Source organism: Aegilops tauschii, chromosome 6 (genome assembly GCF_002575655.3).
Source record: "Aegilops tauschii subsp. strangulata cultivar AL8/78 chromosome 6, Aet v6.0, whole genome shotgun sequence".
Classification (NCBI taxonomy): domain Eukaryota; kingdom Viridiplantae; phylum Streptophyta; class Magnoliopsida; order Poales; family Poaceae; genus Aegilops; species Aegilops tauschii.
In genome coordinates, this window is record NC_053040.3 from 456,368,776 (window position 1) to 456,389,225 (window position 20,450).

A 20,450-nucleotide genomic window follows, 5' to 3' on the forward strand; every position below is an offset into this window, starting at 1 on the left:
TAGATGCATGATGGATAGCAGTCAATTGGTGGAGTAATAGTAGTAGATGCAGGCAAGAGTCGGTCTAGTTGTCATGGACGTGATGCCTATATGTGTGATCATTGCCATGAATAACATCATAACTATGCGCTTTTCTAGCAATTCACCAACAGTGATTTGTTTACCCACTGTATGCTATTTGTTCAAGAGAGAAGCCTCTAGTGAAAACTATGGCCCCCGGGTCTATTTTTACATATTATAAAAACCAAAAATACCTTGATGTGATTTATTTACTTTTATTTTGTTTTGTAATTTATTTATCTATCTATCACTATCAGAATTAATCCTTGCAATTACAAATTCAAGGGGATTGACAACCCTCTTGCCCGTGTTGGGTGCAAGTATTTGCTTTTGTGTGTAGGTGTTGTTGAAGGGAATTTGTTTGGTTCTCCTATTGGTTCCATAACCTTGGCTGTCACTGAGGGAAATACTTATCTCCTTATAGGGGAAAATTCCAATGCAGTTTACAAGTAACAGATAGTAAAATGCATATTCCAACGCAGCTTACAAGTAGCTGACAGTAAAATGCATAGAATGTAGGTGAAGGTTATAGACATATATCAAGATTGCACTGAAATTCAACATATCCATCAAATCATGAATTAGGTACACTAAATGTTTGTGTAAGAAACTACATCGGTGAGAACAACTACATGTAGTAGGAACAACTCCGTACGATCACACATACACATCTATTATCAAAGATTAGTATATCTGGTACTCCGGAACTAGGAAAAAACCGATCAAGTGCACAGATTAAAGCAAACTTGACACCAAATTCAATATAGGCCAAGTATTAAAAATCAATATATGTTGGTCGGCTTATATAAACATGGTGGCTTATAAGCTACTTTTATTTCCAAAATATAAATAAACATCTAGAACGAAAGGACATGGGAAGAAGTGCACAAATTCAAGCAAACTAGACACGAATTCATGTTGTTCGCATTTAGAAATGGCAGCGATGACATAAAGATTGGCAAAAGACAAGACAACGGTTCATTAGACTCATAAATGGCTGCCAAACAGGGATAGTCAACTAGGGAATGGGTCGATTACAATAGAGACTCAACATGCAAGTTATTTTGCTTCTAAGCTTCAATAGAGACTCCGGAACTAGGAAAAAGCCGATCAAGTGCACAGATTAAAGCAAACTTGACAGCAAAATCAATATAAGCCAAGTATTAAAAATCAATATATGCTAGTCGGCTTATATAAACATGTGGCTTATAAGCTACTTTTATTTCCAAAATATAAATAAACATCTAGAAAGAAAGGAAATGAGAAGAAGCGCACAGATTAAAGCAAACTAGACACGAATTCATGTTTTTCATATTTAGAAATGGTAGCGATGACATAAAAGTTGGCAATAGACAAGACAACGGTTCATCGGACTCATAAATGGTTGCCAGACAGCGATAGTCAACTAAGGAATGGGTCGATTACAATAGAGACTCAAGATGCAACTTTTTTTTGCGTCTAAGCTTCAATAGAAGCGTATGCTAGTCGGAGGAGGCAATAGGGTGCTTCCAAATCTTCCATATATACTCTTATTCCTGAAACACGAAACAATAAATTCAGAGTAATGAAAAGGTTATCAGCTCGGACTGAACATCCAAATTGGAAGGCTTACCCTTTTTCCTGATATATAGGGTTTGGTTCTCTCAGAAAAGTTGACCATAGATGGGCATGTCATCGAAGCTACAAAGTCCATGTTGCCAACGACATCCCGAGGCACATCAAAATTCAATAGGCTATTAATCAGCTCATCCACACTATCATCCATAAGATATCTCATCCAAGGTTCCAAATTGACACCATTATTCTCCATAACAGGAAGCACCACAGAGTTGCTGGTGTTACTCTTGATAGGCGCGGATCCTTCTCCTTCAGCAATGGTTGAAATGGGGGCAATGGATGATATATTAGGAGTCTTGGTGTAATACTCTCGGCCCAACATAGAACATCCAAAGGTATTACTTCTCCGGTCATAGTACATATTCATAGCAGGAACTTCAACAGGTGTAACAGAGCCCATTGCAGGAACAAATGGCATGTTGTCAAGCTGAACAAGTGGTTGGCTTGATGTGGAGTAAGCAGATGGGTAAACGAAATCATTTCGGTTGGCAAGGTTGTTGACTGCTGGTATGAAACTATGTTCTTGTGTCGTGCTTGGCTTGGGTACTTTAGGAATAACATGGAGAGCATGGCACTTCTGAGGAATTGTTGGTTCATCTGGAAAGTTAAGCCTGGCCTTCTTGCCACGGATCCTACGTGCTTCAACATCATAAGCTCTTGCAGCTTCTTCGGCACTGTCGAAAGTACCAAGCCAAACACGGGCACCCTTAATAGGATCTCTGATTTCAGCAGCCCACTTACCCCAGGGGCGCTGTCGGATGCCCCTGAATTGGTTTTTTCTCTTCCTTTTTGCTGGCATGTGTGTGTGGCCATCAAAACCAGCACTAGCCCTGGTGCTCAAGTCATCTGCAATGCAAGATCAATGTGAATGCTAACAGAGATGAATATAGATAAGCTTATCTCACAAAAAGTAATTAATTCCATCATGTACATGAATTCATATGTATAATATCACAATTGTTTTGAACACTGAACCATCATGGGTGCAATCCTCTTCACATTTCTGTGAAAGCATCAGTCACCCACAAAATAAATAAATTAAATTAAATTACAACTTATGGACATGAGATAGACATTTGCCATCATTTTGTAATTATCAATCTATAAATCCCATCATCGACCCCGTGAAAAAAATCCCATTATCGGTGATGCAGAATCAAGGATTGTTTTCTAGTAGGACTCAACACTTACCAAAATAATGCTTGAGATTGACAACTGAACCAAGTATAGAAAAATCCCCATTCAAACCTATAACCATCTAAAACAGGGAAACAATCCAAAAGGTCGAGACCTCAATAAAAAATAGGGAAGATTTCTAGGAGTTTGGGTGTTTGCCTTACCAATCAAAAGCCACCATGTACCTCATGCCACAGCCTCTCTCTCCTCTCTGTTTGCATTGGAGGAAGGCCGCTGCTATTTGGTCAAAGGCCATTGCTTTTGGATGGAAGGAGTGGTCAAAATAACTTAGAAATCAGTTCAATTTCTGTTAGGTTCTCTTTGGTGGACGGTTTGCATCTCTGACAAGCTATTTGGTAGAAGAGCTGTAGCTCTCAATGGTTATTTGGCGGAAGTGAAGTGGGTTGCAGCTCCCACAAGCTAGAAATCATTGTATATGGTGGAGCACCATTGCTATTTGATGGAAGGCCATTACTGTTTTTTAAATTAATAGAGGCGGACATTTGAGGAATAGGATTGGATGACCAGCTCCCATATCCGGGTCTGTGGACGTGTCTGTACGCGTTCATGGATGTTTAGTGTGTCTGGTTAGTGGCTCAACATTGAAGATGCCCTAACACCAACAAATCAAGCCTTCCAACACCAAACCAACACAATTTCTTTTCGTACCCAAAGAATATAAACCAATCACAAAATATCCTAGCTTCTACAATGGTCAATCGCAAAAGGTTATAAAACGAGCAGATTAAAACCTTTTGAGACGGATCTCTTGGCAGCTAACGGGTTGATCTCGACAACCTCGTCATTTTCATCCTCCATAGATATTGCGCCATGCCCGCAATCCAAGTCGAAGTACCCTGAGTCGGCGTCGAAGTCCTCAAATTCGGCCTTGAAGGCCTCGTCGTCATGTCGAAGCCAAGCTTGACCCCAAGCCCGTCGAGCCCCACGAAGCATCGACTCCGACCACCGCGCTGTCGGGGCTTCTTCTTCTCAGGCCACAACACCGCCTCAACCACTCTCCTCGTAACCGTGGGTGGCTTGTGGGCTGTGAGGATTGTACTATGCACCTATGACGTTTAACAAATATCTTCTAATAGTCATCTCCCCTCCCCCGTGCACATTTAACTGACATCTTCTCCTTCATGATTGGATCTAATTTTAAGATTCTTGCAAATAACTCATGGCTAGTTACTCATTTATTAGCTCAAGATTGTACTACGCACCTATAGTATGACTGTACTGCTACTATCATACAATCTCCGTCCGGGTTTATTGGACGGGTTCATCCAATCGAACGTTTAATAAAAAATCTTCTCATAAATGATTGTGCATAATGCTAAATAATCTTCTCATAAATGATCATGTGTAATGTGAAGATCTTTGAAAATCATTCATAGCTATTTACGCCATTTATTAGCTCCGGATTATACTACACACTTGTGTTATGAGTGTACTACTATGGTTGTACTCCACCCGTCCAAGTTTATTGGATGGGTTCATCCAACCAAACTTTTAACCAATTAATATATTCTCATAAATGATTGTATATAATTTTAAGATCCGTCCAAATAACTCATAGCTAGTTATTTCATTTATTAGCTCAAGATTGTAGTACATCCAACCAAAAGTTTAACCAGTATCTTCTCATAAATGATTATGTGTAACATTAGGATTTTTGTAAATCACATATAGCTACTCACTCCATTGTTCTCAAAGAAACAGAAGCTTACTCCATTTGTTACTCGCATTACTTAATGTGCAATCAGTAGCATTATCCTATGGTGGTTATATAAAGTGTAAGTTAGCATTGCAAATTTCTCATCGCATCCTTTATCTAACCATGTATATGGAGATCTAACATTTTTCTAAACTAACATGACATCGTTGCTCTATGACCCTATGTCTTGCTTAATGTTCAACCAAGATCCCCTTATAAATGACTTTGTAACTCTATGATCCTAGTAAATCACACATATATACTTACCCCATTGAGCTACTACCATGTATGTACAATCATTAGCATTATTATATATACATTTAGTTTATGAATTCTTAATGAGCATTGCAACTTTTTTATATTGCACTCATGATCTAACCATGTATATAGATATTATTAACTATTTTTGTAAAGTAACATGGCAACATTGCTTCACGACTTTGTGTTTTAGTTGACACCAAGAAGAAACAATTTGAGAGTGGTTTTGTTTCTTGTGAGAAGATGTGACTAGCTAATGCATGAACGAAGCACCAACCCTGCATCAAAATATAGAATTTGCTTAGAAAATCTACTCTTGAGTTTTTTATACTCAAATGTCATAAAATTGTGCAAACCATAAATACAAAATTTTATGAAAATCCAAGAGCTAACAATACACATGGTTTATCAACCTTTGTCCTACGTAAGAATGGGGCTAGAAATGTAACTTGGGTGCGGTCTTTCCAGGCTGGTTGATGCATAAATAACATTGTCACCTAGGGATCGATACATAAATGTGTGTGGTCGCTCTATTTATAGAGAGAAAAGGAGTGTAAATCGCGTGAAATTGAAAAACTACGAGTGCAAACCACACAATACTGGGAGACATAAGTGTAAACCACGTGAAAATAGAAAATGACTATTGCGGCCAGGCTTATACATGGTTTTAAACTTTTGTTTCCTACCTAAAAATGATAAATTGTGAGTACAAAATGTTCTAAAGCAAACAAGGACGAAAAGTGACCCTAACACATGGATTAAAAGCAGTTATCGTGACATGGGACAGATACATTTGGAGAGGGACCTCCTGATGGCGACGAATGGCTTGATCTCGACAACCTCGTGGTTGTTATCCTCATCAGCCACCCCATCGTGCCTGAGCTCCAAGTAGGAGTCCCCGGAGCCGACCTCGAACTCCTCGTAGTCATTCTCCATCTTGAGTCCGATCCCAAACTTGCTGAGCCCCAGGAAGTGGCGTCTGTCAAGTCTTCTTCTTCTCAAGCAAATGGTAGAGGTTCGTGAGGATCACACCGTCGCATATGGCCGCGAGTACCTCATCGTAGTCATTGGGGGAAAGTATCCTCTCCGGAATTGGTAAATAGGTAGATGTTTTAATGACACGGGGGAGTGGGTGTGTAGGTTGGCAGATGGGGTCGAGGACAGCCCCGTATATCGCGGTGGACACATGACTGTGTCACCCTTACGAGGGGGTGTGTGGTGGGTCCCATACATCGGTGAGGGGCCATGGAGTGGGTGAAAGGCATGATGTAGGTTCTGGAAGCGGGCATTTCCATTCGGGGGAATCTTTTGCGTCGGCCCCTTCAAAGAATTGGTATTTTTGATATACCCCTAGGAAATGAATGGGCAGAGAATTTATTTTTTATCTTTAGTAACACGCCATTTATTTGCTCAAGATTGTACGACACCCCTCCCCTATGAAAAAGTTTTTACAACACTCATGTACTACTATATTATATCCGTATTGTACTCACTAGCATTGTCCAACAAAGATATTAAGGGAAGATCTCTAGGTCATCCTTTCAAATCACTCATGGCCACTAGTCCATTGAGTTATTACCAAAAACACTACTTCATTGAGTTAGTAGCATGTGTGTGCAATCATTAGCATTAGAATTATACATGTTAGTTATATGATGGGTTTGTCTAGGGAAAGTCTAGATGTGAAAGAATTATGTCTGATCTAATTAAGCTGACATCATTTTGTTGTTGGGCTGAGCCTTTAGTGGGTTAGATTGTTGTGGGTGAGTGCTTTGTTAGGAACTTTTAAGTTGGGCTTTTTCTTCTATGCAAGTTGGATTATTTTATTAATCCTTTAAAGGATGGTGGAGTAACCACCTCCTAGGGGGCTTCACAGGCAAGAGTGCCCTCTCTGCGTCGTCCTTTTCCAGGTTGTGCACCGCATGGGTCTCTCGGGGTTTCTCCACGCCGTCTGATCTGCCTAGATGATGCTCAATAGGATGAACCACCTTGGTTGTCCATGATGGGTGGGCCGCGGGAACGCGTAGGGCCATCGTTATGGGGCGGTGCAGGCATACCAGTGAGAGCCCTTTCGTCTACTACCATGCACACAATAGTCCAGTCAGACCCGCCTATCAACGCCTTTGCCTCTCGTCGGGATGGTTTAGTCAGGCCGGTGGGGGAGCATGGCGGTCATAGAGCGGCTCAAGCGCGAGGCCATTTTTTGTTTGTTTCATTGGCCTCGTGCAGGTACTGAAGTGTGGCACACGTGGTGCAACACCCGCATGCGTCGGCACTGTGTCCACCCCACTATGTAGAGGGCACCCCAGCTAGCTCCACAGAGGGCTTGGTCTATGTAACATCCCAAAATTCTAAATTTTGGAATGTTATATTAAATAAATATTTATGATTGTTTGTTTGATTGTTGTGTGACTGATTGTGTGAAATTGGGTGGATTTGAAACTTTTTGAAAGTTGAATGAGTGGGAATAAAAGGACTTTCCTAAAACTTTCATCTTTGCATTTTGATCTCCATGAATTCAAATCCATTTTATCACAAAACCCTAGAGTGAAGATGATATGACTTCTTCCATATGAATAAATGAAAAGGGTTTTGAAAAGATTTCAAATTCAGAAACTTTATGCAACTCAATGATTTTCATGAGAGAAGATAAAATGACTTCTTCAAATTTTAAGAAATATGAGTTGGAAATTTATTGAAAGTCCCTTTGAAGGAATTTTGAAACCCACTTTTAATTTTGAGTTATTTGGGTTTTATTCAAAATATTTTTCTCCAAAAACAAAATATTTGGAAATTAGGGTAAAATGATTCCCTACAGCAAAAAAATAAATTTAAATTCATTTTGGTATTCTAAAAATGATTTTTCTTATGTTTTAGTGATTCAGCAGCACTGTATGACTTTTGTGAATTTTGGAGGATTTTATTTGAACTTGAAAAATAGTTCATGTTGTAGTAAATCTTTTTCTGAACGTTTTGATATATAATATGTATATATTATATTTATATTTTACTTTATTTCTTGCTTTTAATCTTCTGTGCTATCTTCAAAAAAACCAAACAGGCCGAAGCCACCGAGGCCCAACTCTCTCTCTCTCCCCCTCGGCCCACCTACGCGCGAGGCTGGCCCAGTAGCTCACCCGCGCCCAAAACCCCAAAACCCCTCTCCCAAGTCGGCCTCCCCTCTATAAATACACCCCTCTCATCTCCGTTCTGCCCCTAAAGACGCCCCGAACCCCTCTCCCTCGCCGCCTATTGCTCGGCGGAGCTCTGCCTCCGCCACCACGCCATTGTAGCCCTGGCCACTCTCTCCGTCACCCCCGAGCCCCACCACCTCCACCAATCGCCTCGACCCCGTCCACCGCACCTCCCCGAGCACACGCCCGAGTCTTGCGCCCATGGAACGCCGACAACGCCGACCACCCGAACGCCACCGCCGCTTCGAGCTCGCCGCCGACCGTCTCCGACCACCTCCACCGACACCACGACCACCGTTGGACTCGTCGTTGCCTGCTTCATCTCCCTGGCCACCCTACCGAGGCCGAAGATCAACGGAGTGCCGCCACTGTCGTCGCCCGACGCGCTCGCCGTCGACCACCACCGCGGTAAGCTCCCTCTCTCTCTCCTCGTCCGTCCGATCTAGATTATACGGTCGTGATTAGATTAGATCGAACAGTTAGGTTTTTTTTACTAGATCGGTTTAGCTTATGGTTTAGTCCAGATCGGTTTAGCCGATTGGCTTTCTTTTCGTTTTTTCGCCCGTGCGCGTTTCTATTAATCTACGGCCGAGCAATTTATAGATCGGATCGCAGATCCTCTAGACCAAGTAGCAGCCCGACGTGTAGCACCTGTCTGATTCTTTTTAGTTTATTTTCGTTTCTGTTTTTATAAACAGAAATAGTTTCTGTTTTAGATTGCTTATATCTTTTAGGTTTTAAGTCCAAATTTAGTGATTCTTTTTGAATTAGATTCAAAATTTCTTGAGGCTTCTGTTAGTGCACTTGGATTTCAATTTTGAGTAGTTTTAATTTGAATTTGCATGAATTTTCTTCAAACACAATTTTCGCCATAACTTGAGTTTGAAAATATATTTTAAGTTGATTCTTTTGGCTCCTGGTCACTAGGACTTTTTCCTATCTAGTAGAATATAGAGATTTATTTTTAGTTTATTTTAAATTAGGTTTTTAGCAAAACAGTACTGTTTTGCTTATTGTTTTGTTTTAGTCCTTTCTTTATTGTTTTTATTAGTTTTAAATTATTTATTTTTGTCACTTTTGACAAATTTAGTTTTGTTTCTGTTAGCCAACCAAATAAAATTTTATTTTTATTTTAAAAATTTATTTTATTTAGTTTTGTATGAAAACTAGATTAGGTCATAGTTAGTGTTTCATAAAAGCTTTTTATTTATTTCTTTTTGCAAATAAAATTTTATGAAAAATACTTTCTGTTAACTTAGTTGTTTTACATTTTATTTTCTGTTAACTTATTAGTTTATGTTAGCTATTTGTAGTAAAGTCGTAGACTTTCCTTAGTAGTTTTCTTTGTGGTTTTACTTGAAGTTTCTTTGGAGTTCATTTGAGTTTATTATTGCATTTTATTTGTTGACTTAGTTGTTATTTTTGAGTGCTAGAATTGTTTGCTTATATGAATGCTATGTATGTTAATATAGATTTTCACCGGAGTGACGAATAATATCAAGTTATTTTTGAGAGCGCTATTATCTTCATCAACTTACCAGGCAAGTTCACTTTGACCATGCTTTTCATACCTATGTTTTTATTGCATTTAGTGTCATCTTTGCAACAAATCCCTCCAGTAGTTATATTGAATTCTTGTAGTTTAGTAGAATGCATGAGGCAGGAACCCATCACCCTGTTACCAAGCCCGGGACGTTGTTTAGTTTCAATGCTACGCTAAAGTAGACGGGGTTGGTATGAGTGCTCGGGAGTGGTGTGAGTATGAAGAACTCTACGTCAATGACGGCAACTCTATGATGGCATCTGCAAGGACTGCATCTTCAAGGCCAAGACTTCAAGACAAGAATTCAATATACCTCTGGGTGGAGAATGGTTAAGAAGGGTACATTGGTGCGTCCAGTACTCAGTGATTCCGGAGAAGCGCCATGATATCAGGCGGAAAGCTCCACCAGGCTCAAAGAGACGGAAGAATACTTCATGCCCGGAAGCTTACCTGTGCAACCGCATGTCACTATGGGCTCTGGCTTGGTTGACCTTAGTGGTGACTCTGGCTGGGATGGTCCTAGCAGATGTAGAACTACGGTAGGATTGCATGAGCACCGGACAGTGGTGAGAGGAACTCTTCGGAAGACCATGTTTCGGTCATCTTGTTCTCGAACACCCTGAAGTGCGAGAACACAAAAAGAGGGATCGAATCTTGCGGGTAAAGTGTACAAACCTCTGCAAAGGGTTAAAACCTAATCAATTAGCCGTGTCCCCGGTTACGGACAATTTGAGCCTCTAGACATGGATCTATCTCGGAACTCACAACACCGGACTGATAACTTAATTGTGGGCAACTTATGATGATTTTGGCCTATGAGACATCGGTTGGCGGAACCATGACACGATAGAAAACACCGTAGTACAGACTCCTGATATTCCTTTGATGTAGGGAAAATAAAACTAGCTTTTACGCAAACAAAACTCAGACACAGAGCCACAGAGCCATATTGCATATAGTATAGTTTATCATCTATTTTTCTTACAGTGATCTTGCCGGTACATTCAATGTACTGACCTACACGGCTGCAACGCCTCATGTTGCAGATCTTTTCTTCGACGAGTAAGAGTTACGATACAGGGTTACGGTCTACACTCAACCTGCTGATGGCCTTGATGGGACTCCACACCCGATTGTTTGTTTCCGCTCAGACTTACGAGGTATATATCTGTTTTACCTTTTTTATACATGTGACTGCACTTTGATATATACATCGATGTACAGTGTGTGCCAGCATACCAATCCAGGGATGGCACGGATACACAGAGGCTTGACCGTTTGAGGTCGGGTCGCTACAGAGATGGTATCAGAGCACATGTTTGAAGGAAATATGCCCTAGAGGCAATAATAAAGTTATTATTTATTTCCTTATATCATGATAAATGTTTATTATTCATGCGAGAATTGTATTAACTGGAAACGTAATACTTGTGTGAATACATAGACAAACAGAGTGTCACTAGTATGCCTCAACTTGACTAGCTCGTTGATCAAAGATGGTTATGTTTCCTAGCCATAGACATGAGTTGTCATTTGATTAACGGGATCACATCATTAGGAGAATGATGTGATTGACTTGACACATTCTGTTAGCTTAGCACTCGATCGTTTAGTATGTTGCTATTGCTTTCTTCATGACTTATACATGTTCCTATGACTATGAGATTATGCAACTCCCATTTACCGGAGGAACACTTTGTGTGCTACCAAACGTCACAACATAACTCGGTGATTATAAAGGTGCTCTACATGTGTCTCTGAAGGTACTTGGTGGGTTGGCGTATTTCGAGATTAGGATTTGTCACTCCGATTGTCGGAGAGGTATCTCTGGGCCCACTCGGTAATGCACATCACTTAAGCCTTGCAAGCATTGCAACTAATGAGTTAGTTGCGGGATGATGTATTACGGAACGAGTAAAGAGACTTGCCGGTAACGAGATTGAACTAGGTCTTGAGATACCGACGATCGAATCTCGGGCAAGTAACAATCCGATGACAAAGGGAACAACGTATGTTGTTATGCGGTCTGACCGATAAAGATCTTCATAGAATATGTGGGAGCCAATATGAGCATCCAGGTTCCGCTATTGGTTATTGACCGGAGACGTGTCTCGGACATGTCTACACAGTTCTCGAACCCGTAGGGTCCGCACGCTTAAAGTTTCGATGACAGTTATATTACGAAGTTTATGAGTTTTGATGTACCGAAGGTTGTTTGGAGTCCCGGATGTCATCACGGACATGACGAGGAGTCTCGAAATGGTCAAGACATGAAGATTGATATATTGGAAGCCTATATTTGGATATCGGAAGTGTTCCGGGTGAAATCGGGGTTTTACCGGAGTACCGAGGGGTTACCGGAAACCCCCCCCCCCCCCCCCGGGGGGGGGGGGCGCTTAATGGGCCATAGTGGGCCTTAGTGGAGAAGAGGAGAGGCGGCTAGGGCAGGGCCGCGCGCCCCTCCCCCTCTAGTCCGAATAGGACAAGGAGAGTGGGGCGGCGCCCCGCCCCCTTTCCTTCCTCTCTCCCTCCTCTTTCCCCCTTCTCCTAATCCAACAAGGAAGGGAGGGACTCCTACTCCCGGTGGGAGTAGGACTCCTCCTGGCGTGCCTCCTCCTGGCCGGCCGCACCTCCCCCCTTGCTCCTTTATATACGGGGGCAGGGGGCACCCCAAAGACACAACAATTGATTTGATCTGTTAGCCGTGTGCGGTGCCCCCCTCCACCATAGTCCACCTCGATAATACTGTAGCGGTTCTTAGGCGAAGCCCTGCGTCGGTAGAACATCATCATCGTCACCACGCCGTCGTGCTGACGAAACTCTCCCTCAACACTCGGCTGGATCGGAGTTCGAGGGACGTCATCGGGCTGAACGTGTACTGAACTCGGAGGTGCCGTGCGTTCGGTAGTTGATCGGTCGAATCGTGAAGACGTACGACTACATCAACCGCGTTGTGCTAACGCTTCCGCTTTCGGTCTACGAGGGTACGTGGACAACACTCTCCCCTCTTGTTGCTATGCATCACCATGATCTTGCGTGTGCGCGGGAATTTTTTTGAAATTACTACGTTCCCCAACAGTGGCATCCGAGATAGGTTTTATGCGTAGATGTCATATGCACGAGTAGAACACAAGTGAGTTGTGGGCGATATAAGTCATACCGCTTACCAGCATATCATACTTTGGTTCGGCGGTATTGTTGGATGAAGCGGCCCGGACCGACATTACGCGTACGCTTACGCGAGACTGGTTCTACCGACGTGCTTTGCTCACAGGTGGCTGGCGGGTGTCAGTTTCTCCAACTTTAGTTGAACCGAGTGTGGCTACGCCCGGTCCTTGCAAAGGTTAAAACAACACCAACTTGACAAACTATCATTGTGGTTTTGATGCGTAGGTAAGAACGGTTCTTGCTCAGCCCGTGGCAGCCACGTAAAACTTGCAACAACAAAGTAGAGGACGTCTAACTTGTTTTTGCAGGGCATGTTGTGATGTGATATGGTCAAAGCATGATGCTAAATTTTATTGTATGAGATGATCATGTTTTGTAACCGAGTTATCGGCAACTGGCAGGAGCCATATGGTTGTCGCTTTATTGTATGCAATGCAATCGCCCTGTAATGCTTTACTTTATCACTAACCGGTAGCGATAGTCGTAGAATCATAAGATTGGTGAGACGACAACGATGCTGCGATGGAGATCAAGGTGTTGCGCCGGTGACGATGGTGATCATGACGGTGCTTCGGAGATGGAGATCACAAGCACAAGATGATGATGGCCATATCATATCACTTATATTGATTGCATGTGATGTCTATCTTTTATGCATCTTATATTGCTTTGATTGACGGTAGCATTATAAGATGATCTCTCACTAAATTTCAAGATAAAAGTGTTCTCGCTGAGTATGCACCGTTGCCAAAGTTCGTCGTGCCTAGACACCACGTGATGATCGGGTGTGATAAGCTCTACGTCCATCTAGAATGGGTGCAAGCTAGTTTTACACACGCAGAATACTCAGGTTAAACTTGACGAGCCTAGCATATGCAGATATGGCCTCGGAACACTGAGACCGAAAGGTCGAGCGTGAATCATATAGTAGATATGATCAACATAGTGATGTTCACCATTGAAAGCTACTCCATTTCACGTGATGATCGGTTATGGTTTAGTTGATATGGATCACGTGATCACTTAGAGGATTAGAGGGATGTCTATCTAAGTGGGAGTTCTTAAGTAATATGATTAATTGAACTTAAATTTATCTTGAACTTAGTACCTGATAGTATCTTGCTTCTCTATGTTGATTGTAGATAGATGGCCCGTGCTGTTGTTCCATTGAATTTTAATGCGTTCCTTGAGAAAGCAAAGTGGAAAGATGATGGTAGCAATTACACGGACTGGGTCCGTAACTTGAGGATTATCCTCATTGCTGCAAAGAAGAATTACGTCCTGGAAGCACCGCTAGGTGCCAAACCTGCTGCAGGAGCAACACCAGATGTTATGAACGTCTGGCAGAGCAAAGCTGATGACTACTCGATAGTTCAGTGTGCCATGCTTTACGGCTTAGAACCGGGAATTCAACTTCGTTTTGAACGTCATGGAGCATATGAGATGTTCCAGGAGTTGAAGTTAATATTTCAAGCAAATGCCCGGATTGAGAGATATGAAGTCTCCAATAAGTTCTACAACTGCAAGATGGAGGAGAATAGTTCTGTCAGTGAGCATATACTCAGAATGTCTGGGTATAACAATCACTTGATTCAACTAGGAGTTAATCTTCCAGATGATAGCGTCATTGATAGAATTCTTCAATCACTGCCAACATGCTACAAGAGCTTCGTGATGAACTATAACATGCAAGGGATGGATAAGACGATTCCCGAGCTGTTTGCAATGCTAAAAGTTGTGGAAGTAGAAATCAAGCAGGAGCATCAAGTGTTGATGGTTAATAAGACCACCAGTTTCAAGAAAAAGGGCAAAGGAAAGAAGAAGGGGAACTTCAAGAAGAACAGCAAGCAAGTTGCTGCTCAAGAGAAGAAACCCAAGTCTGGACCTAAGCCCGAGACTGAGTGCTTCTATTGCAAGCAGACTGGTCACTGGAAGCGGAACTGCCCCAAGTATTTGGCGGATATAAGAAGGATGGCAAGGTGAACAAAGGTATATGTGATATACATGTTATTGATGTGTACCTTACCAGAGCTCGTAGTAGCACCTGGGTATTTGATACTGGTTCTGTTGCTAATATTTGCAACTCAAATCAGGGACTATGGATTAAGCGAACACTGGCCAAGGACGAGGTGACGAAGCGCGTGGGAAACGGTTCCAAAGTCGATGTGATCGCCGTCGGCACGCTACCTCTACATCTGCCTTCGGGATTAGTATTAGACCTAAATAATTGTTATTTGGTGCCAGCATTGAGCATGAACATTATATCTGGATCTTGTTTGATGCGAGACGTTTATTCATTTAAATCAGAGAATAATGGTCGTTCTATTTATATGAGTAATATCTTTTATGGTCTTGCACCCTTGAAGAGTTGTCTATTTTTGATGAATCTCGATAGTAGTGATACACATATTCATAATGTTGAAGCCAAAAGATGCAGAGTTGATAATGATAGTGCAACTTATTTGTGGCACTGCCGTTTGGGTCATATTGGTGTAAAGCGCATGAAGAAACTCCATACCGATGGACTTTTGGAACCACTTGATTATGAATCACTTGGTACTTACGAACCGTGCCTCATGGGCAAGATGACTAAAACGCCGTTCTCCGGAACTATGGAGCGAGCAACTGATTTATTGGAGATCATACATACTGATGTATGTGGACCAATGAATATTGAGGCTCGCGGCGGGTATCGTTATTTTCTCACCTTCACAGATGATTTAAGCAGATATGGGTATATCTACTTAATGAAACATAAGTCTGAAACATTTGAAAAGTTCAAATAATTTCAGAGTGAAGTTGAAAATCATCGTAACAAGAAAATAAAGTTTCTACGATCCGATCGTGGAGGAGAATATTTGAGTTACGAGTTTGGTCTACATTTGAAACAATGCGGAATAGTTTCGCAACACACGCCACCCGGAACACCACAGCGTAATGGTGTGTCTGAACGTCGTAATCGTACTTTACTAGATATGGTGCGATCTATGATGTCTCTTACTGATTTACCGCTATCATTTTGGGCTTATGCTTTAGAGACGGCTGCATTCACGTTAAATAGGGCACCATCGAAATCCATTGAGACGACGCCTTATGAACTATGGTTTGGCAAGAAACCAAAGTTGTCGTTTCTTAAAGTTTGGGGCTGCGATGCTTATGTGAAAAACCTTCAACCTGATAAGCTCGAACCCAAATCGGAGAAATGTGTCTTCATAGGATACCCAAAGGAGACTGTTGGGTACACCTTCTATCACAGATCCGAAGGCAAGACATTCGTTGCCAAGAATGGATCCTTTCTAGAGAAGGAGTTTCTCTCGAAAGAAGTGAGTGGGAGGAAAGTAGAACTTGATGAGGTAACCATACCTGCTCCCTTATTGGAAAGTAATTCATCACAGAAACCGGTTTCTGTGACGTCTATACCAATTAGTGAGGAAGTTAATGATGATGAACATGGAACTTCAGATCAAGTTGTTACTGAACCTCGTAGGTTAACCAGAGTAAGATCCGCACCAGAGTGGTACGGTAATCCTGTTTTGGAGGTTATGTTACTAGACCATGACGAACCTACGAACTATGAAGAAGCGATGGTGAGCCCAGATTCTGCAAAATGGCTTGAGGCCATGAAATCTGAGATGGGATCCATGTATGAAAACAAAGTGTGGACTTTGGTTGACTTGCCCTATGATCGGCAAGCCATTGAGAATAAATGGATCTTCAAGAAGAAGACTGACGCTGACGGTAATGTTACTGTCTATAAAGCTCGACTTGTTGCGAAAGTTTTTCGACAAGTTCAAGGGATTGACTACGATAAGACCTTCTCACCCATAGCGATGGTTAAGTCTGTCCGAATCATGTTAGCAATTGCCGCATTTTATGATTATGAAATTTGGCAAATGGATGTAAAAACTGCATTCCTGAATGGATTTCTGGAAGAAGAGTTGTATGTGATGCAACTGGAAGGTTTTGTCGATCCAAAGGGAGCTAACAAAGTGTGCAAGCTCCAGTGATCCATTTATGGACTGGTGCAAGCCTCTCAGAGTTGGAATAAACGCTTTGATAGTGTGATCAAAGCATTTGGTTTTGTACAAACTTTTGGAGAAGCATGTATTTACAAGAAAGTGAGTGGGAGCTCTGTAGCATTTCTGATATTATATGTGGATGACATATTATTGATTGGAAATGATATAGAATTTCTGGATAGCATAAAGGGATACTTGAATAAGAGTTTTTCAATGAAGGACCTCGGTGAAGTTGCCTATATATTGGGCATCAAGATCTATAGAGATAGATTAAGACGCTTAATTGGACTTTCACATAGCACATACCTTGACAAAGTTTTGAAGAAGTTCAAAATGGATCAAGCAAAGAAAGGGTTCTTGCCTGTGTTACAAGGTGTGAAGTTGAGTAAGACTCAATGCCCGACCACTGCAGAAGATAGAGAGAAGATGAAAGATGTTCCCTATGCTTCAGCCATAGGCTCTATCATGTATGCAATGCTGTGTACCAGACCTGATGTGTGCCTTGCTATAAGTTTAGCAGGGAGGTACCAAAGTAATCCAGGAGTGGATCACTGGACAGCAGTCAAGAACATCCTCAAATACCTGAAAAGGACTAAGGATATGTTTCTTGTTTATGGAGGTGACAAAGAGCTCATTGTAAATGGTTACGTTGATGCAAGCTTTGACACTGATCCGGACGATTCTAAATCGCAAACCGGATACGTGTTTACATTGAACGATGGAGCTGTCAGTTGGTGCAGTTCTAAACAAAGCGTCATGGCAGGATCTACGTGTGAAGCGGAGTACATAGCTGCTTCGGAAGCAACAAATGAAGGAGTTTGGATGGAGTTCATATCCGATCTAGGTGTCATACCTAGTGCATCAGGTCCAATGAAAATCTTTTGTGACAATACTGGTGCAATTGCCTTGGCGAAGGAATCCAGATTTCACAAGAGAACCAAGCACATCAAGAGACACTTCAATTCCATCCAGTATCTAGTCTAGGTGGGAGACATAGAAATTTGCAAGATACATACGGATCTGAATGTTGCAGACCCGTTGACTAAGCCTCTTCCACGAGCAAAACATGATAAGCACCAAGACTCCATGGGTGTTAGAATCATTACTGTGTAATCTAGATTATTGACTCTAGTGCAAGTGGGAGACTGAAGGAAATATGCCCTAGAGGCAATAATAAAGTTATTATTTATTTCCTTATATCATGATAAATGTTTATTATTCATGCTAGAATTGTATTAACCGGAAACGTAATACTTGTGTGAATACATAGACAAACAGAGTGTCACTAGTATGCCTCTACTTGACTAGCTCGTTGATCAAAGATGGTTATGTTTCCTAGCCATAGACATGAGTTGTCATTTGATTAACGGGATCACATCATTAGGAGAATGATGTGATTACTTGACCCATTCCGTTAGCTTGGCACTCGATCGTTTAGTATGTTGCTATTGCTTTCTTCATGACTTATACATGTTCCTATGACTATGAGATTATGCAACTCCCGTTTACCGGAGGAACACTTTGTGTGCTACCAAACGTCACAACGTAACTGGGTGATTATAAAGGTGCTCTACAGGTGTCTCCGAAGGTACTTGGTGGGTTGGCGTATTTCGAGATTAGGATTTGTCACTCCGATTGTCGGAGAGGTATCTCTGGGCCCACTCGGTAATGCCCATCACTTAAGCCTTGCAAGCATTGCAACTAATGAGTTAGTTGTGGGATGATGTATTACGGAACGAGTAAAGAGACTTGCCGGTAATGAGATTGAATTAGGTATTGAGATACCGACGATCGAATCTCAGGCAAGTAACATACCGATGACAAAGGGAACAACGTATGTTGTTATGCGGTATGACCGATAAAGATCTTCGTAGAATATGTGGGAACCAATATGAGCATCAGGTTTCGCTATTGGTTATTGACCGGAGACGTGTCTCGGTCATGTCTACATAATTCTCGAACCCGTAGAGTCCGCACGCTTAAAGTTTCGATGACAGTTATATTATGAAGTTGATGAGTTTTGATGTACCGAAGGTTGTTCGGAGTCCCGGATGTGATCACGGACATGACGAGGAGTCTCGAAATGGTCAAGATCTGAAGATTGATATATTGGAAGCCTATATTTGGATATCGGAAGTGTTCCGGGTGAAATCGGGATTTTACCGTAGTACCGAGGGGTTACCGGAACCCCCGGGGGGCTTAATGGGCCATAGTGGGCCTTAGTGGAGAAGAGGAGAGGCGGCTAGGGCAGGGCTGCGCGCCCCTCCCCCTCTAGTCCGAATAGGACAAGGAGAGGGGGGCGGCGCCCCCCCCCCCTTTCCTTCCTCTCTCCCTCCTCTTTGCCCCCTTCTCCTAATCCAACAAGGAAGGGAGGGAGTCCTACTCCCGGTGGGACTAGGACTCCTCCTGGCGTGCCTCCTCCTGGCCGGCCGCACCTCCCCCCTGCTCCTTTATATACGGGGGCAGGGGAGCACCCCAAAGACACAACAATTGATTTGATCTTTTAGCTGTGTGCGGTGCCCCCCTCCACCATAGTCCACCTCGATAATACTGTAGCGGTGCTTAGGCGAAGCCCTGCGTCGGTAGAACATCATCATCGTCACCACGCCGTCGTGCTGACGAAACTCTCCCTCAACACTCGGCTGGATCTGAGTTCGAGGGACGTCATCGGGCTGAACGTGTGCTGAACGCGGAGGTGCCGTGCGTTCGGTACTTGATCGGTCGGATCGTGAAGACGTACGACTACATCAACCGCGTTGTGCTAACGCTTCCGCTTTCGGTCTACGAGGGTACGTGGACAACACTCTCCCCTCTCATTGCTATGCATCACCATGATCTTGCGTGTGCATAGGAAATTTTTTGAAATTACTACGTTCCCCAACAAAGTTGACTCTAGGACGTAACCCTAGGAATCGGAAAGCCCCTAGGATAGGATAGCTGTAAAACTTTATTTTCAAAAAGACTCTTTCTTCTCATATTTTCTGATTTTATCAAGTAGTCCCTCTTACCTCCAATAGACGGAGTATACCCTTTTCCCTTTTGACCACACGGAGGAATCAACTGAATTCACTCCAAGAAGTACAAGATATCGGACAATGGATGGCCCCTTCAGAGTAAAGAGGATTTCACCATGCATTAGAAGAGTTGAAGCTACAATAGTTGAAGACTCCGAAGACTTGAAGAATTTGAAGACTCTGAAGATTTATTTAACCTTTAGAAAACCAAACCCCTATTATATACTTACATTAGATGCGCCGATTTGTGAGCTGTCCTTTGTTTGATGTTTTTCCGTCAGCCACAAAACAAAACTCGTTTCTTCAAAATTGTTGTTTGTGTTGTGTGTATCTATCTCTATCTCTCTTATCTCTCCCCAAAGCCTTGGATCCAATAGATGAGGCAGGAAGAAGGACTAGTATTCTCTGGACCGATGACTCAACGGGAGGTAGAACTATGGATTCAAAATATGGAGGATCACTTCAGGAACAACTTGATTGGAAGCAAGTATGAGGTTCAATACGCTCTTCGGTACTTTACAAAAAGTGCTGCAACCTGGTGGAAAATGCATCAAGCCATAAAAGGATGTAATGGAGCAAGAACTTGGGAGGAATTCAAGAAGACTATGTTGAGATCACGTCTCATCCGGAAGCACTGTGACCTGTTGAAGAAATCTTGTGCTTGCAAGATTTGCGGAGAAATAG

General features: G+C 42.3%; 1 pseudogene; it reads right to left on the reverse strand.

Annotated features, from left to right (window-relative positions):
• Nucleotides 1-1,703: 1,703 nt before the first annotated feature.
• LOC109745181 (ethylene-responsive transcription factor 1-like) lies at nt 1,704-5,764 on the reverse strand (annotated as a pseudogene).
• Between the last annotated feature and the right edge of the window lie 14,686 nt (nt 5,765-20,450).